Raw genomic sequence first — 3,228 nt, forward strand, 5'->3', positions numbered from 1 at the left:
TTGTTCAACATCCTCCCAGCAAGTATAAAAAATATTGCCGGAACAACCATGGACATCTTTAAGAGGAAACTAGATAGTTTCTTCAAAGGAGTGCCAGACCAACCGGGCTGCGGTGGGTATGTGGGCCTGCGGGCTGTTGCAAGCAACAGCCTAATGGACCAAACTCTTGCAAGTCAAGCCTGGCCTCGAGCCGGGCTTGGGGAGTCGAAGAACTCCCAGAACCCCATCAACCAGGTTATATTAGCCTTATTGATAATTATATTAGCATGTAACTAGCAATTATATTAGCCTGACTGGCAATTATGTTAACCCGATTAGCAATTATGTGTGGCTGACTGGCAATTCAAATTTTTTTAATTTGAATTATGTTAACCTGACTGGCTAACATAATCCTCTATTCTTAAGTATTCTAATATAAGATCCTAAACAGGATGTTATCCTGTAACTGGCCACTATCTTATCCTGTAATTTTTAATTTTATTATTCTGAAACTGGCCTCTTAACTGGTAATTATGTTAGCCTGATTGGTAGTTATATTTGTCTGTATCTGGCAATTAAATTAGCTTGACTGGCAATCTTATTAGCCCGAAACTAGCAATTTGTTTAGTCTGAGTGACAATTAGCATGGTTGACAGGTATATTACCCTGACTGTCAATTACATATATTTGCTTAAATCTGGCAGTTACATCAACCTTAGTTCGACAATTATAAAACTCATGAATCTGAAAGTTAAATTAACCTAATTATGGTAATTATATTAGCCTGACAATTTTATTGATGAATCTGGCAATTATATTAGTCTGAACCTGGCCTTAACCTAATTATGGTAATTATATTAACCTGACAATTTTATTGATGAATCTGGCAATTATATTAGCCTGAACCTGGCCTTTGCATTTTCCAGAAACTGGCCTTTTATAAACCAGAACTTGGCATTCATATTAGTCTGACTACAACATTGTTGTTATAATATGGAGTATTTAATTGAAGGCTTAACTATTAGTACTGTATTTATTTTTTAAGCTTTTATAAACTAGAAACAGATTCCTATTTAATAACCCAATAGTGTGATTTAACCAAACTAAAAATGCTCTGCAAATCAAGGTACCCAGAATGTGGAATGACCCACCCAATCATGTCAAAGGCTGTACCCCTCTCAACCAGTTCAAGAGTAAAACCAAGTACTACCTAATAAACTCCATGTAACCTGCCTTACCTCCTAAATGTCAACCTGTGTCTCGCTGTTTTCAAACATTATTGATTATTAACCAACTTGTTTAACTTCTGATATCTGCCATGTATAAACTTAAGGAAAATTTTAATCTTTGTTTATTTAGGAAAAATTCCTTCTGTTTTGTTGTATTTTCTGCTGTTATATCCATCATGTAATTATTATCATTCTCATTTTTTTTTTTCAATTAAATTTTTGGTTTTTATCTCAATTAGTATTAATTTTTTATGGTGATGAAGGTGATGGTGCTTTAGTTGCTTCTGGTGATAATGGTGGTGCTGTGGGTGGTGCTTCGGTTTCTCCTCGTTCTTCCCCCATATTTTTCCCCCCACACCATGTCCGAAATGATGTGCGTATTAATGGCTTCAGCCATTGTATGTACTAGCTCTATTAATCCGACATTATGTTTGTAACTCATTTTCAATGTATGTACCTTTACCTGACTAAATATCTTATCTTAGATTTACAAATGCTTAAATCTGACAGTATATTAATATACAAGGATGTCTCCATTGAAATTTGTGATTTTAAATGTTTATATTAGGCCTTAATTTGAATATTGTTTGTTTGATAGGTATGGTCATTATAGGCCTGTATTATCAGGTATAGGAATAGCCTATAATATTTTGATCAGTTGTACGTATAACATATTGTTGGCTTGATGCATGTGAATGATGTGGAATTATTATTTATTTAGGCTCTCTCATTAGTTTATATTATTTATAGATAAAATAATGTGCAACACTTGTCTCTTACTTAAAACCTGTTATTATATAAAAATAACTAAAGAAATGTCTCTACAATGTCATCATCCACACTGTAACTAGGAATGTTTTAGAACTTAACAATTGTCCATACGTACAAGGTCACTTTAACCATAAGTCTTTTTTTAATTAGCACATAAATGAGCTCAATGTAACATTGTTTATTTACCCAGTGACAATTCTTCGGTATTTGTTAATCATAATTCATAGTTATTAACCACTGCACTGTACAGAGCACCAGTAGGCGTTAGATCAGGGGTACCCCTGCAGGTGCTTGTATTTTTAGCATAGGATTCAAAGCTGGTGTGCGGTGACTCCCCAGCAAACATTTTCATGTTTTTAAAACATCCTAAAAACGACATTTCATTGTTTTCAGCACGTTTATAATTACGTTTAGAAAAGGTTTTTTGAGAACTTTTATATACAACCTTAGAACGTATATAATTAACATTTCTAAAAACTTTTTTATGATCTTTTAATTACCTACATTAAAGCGTTTAGGGTAAATTAGGGTATAATAATTTTGTAATTCATATCTGAAATAGAAAGGGAGAGAAAGAAAGAAGACATATCTGAGATAGAAATGGACATCCTATATATGTATGTGTAAATTACAAATAAATAGGGTACAAAAAGAGAATTAAAATATTATATTTATTTAATTAAGAATGAGTAATACAACAAAATATATGTAATAGCTCGAAATATATAGACTATCTATAACAGAATATAAAAGTAAAAATTTAAAAATCTATATATGCAATATGTGAACACAATAGATTTTGTGATCAAGCAGCCTGTGATTCATGTCATGCTGAGATCAGTCTGACGTTATAAGCAGTTATTGTTACTTAAAACTAAAACAAGTAAAATTTTCCGAGTATACATATAACACTATAGTTTTTCTATGACTAATAATAAAAATCTATTAATCAAAAGTTTAGGACTAATCAACTAAAAATAAAAATCTACAAGTGAATGTAAACACAGTCAAGTATAATATTCATGTAGAAAGAGAAAGAAAAAAGAGAGAGAAGGAAAGAAAGAGAAAGAAAGAAAGGGAGAAAGAGAAAGAAAAGAAAAAACAGTCATGTATAATATTCATATTAGCACCATGCAATATAACTTAGATTAAGTAAAAAATCTCAGACATTTTTAAATCAAATGAAATATGAGAGCCAGAGAGAGAGAGCGAGAGCCAGAGAGAGAGAGCGAGAGCCAGAGAGAGAGCG

The sequence above is a fragment of the Procambarus clarkii genome, unplaced genomic scaffold, assembly GCF_040958095.1.
Source record: "Procambarus clarkii isolate CNS0578487 unplaced genomic scaffold, FALCON_Pclarkii_2.0 HiC_scaffold_266, whole genome shotgun sequence".
In the NCBI taxonomy this organism is placed as follows: Eukaryota; Metazoa; Arthropoda; class Malacostraca; order Decapoda; family Cambaridae; genus Procambarus; species Procambarus clarkii.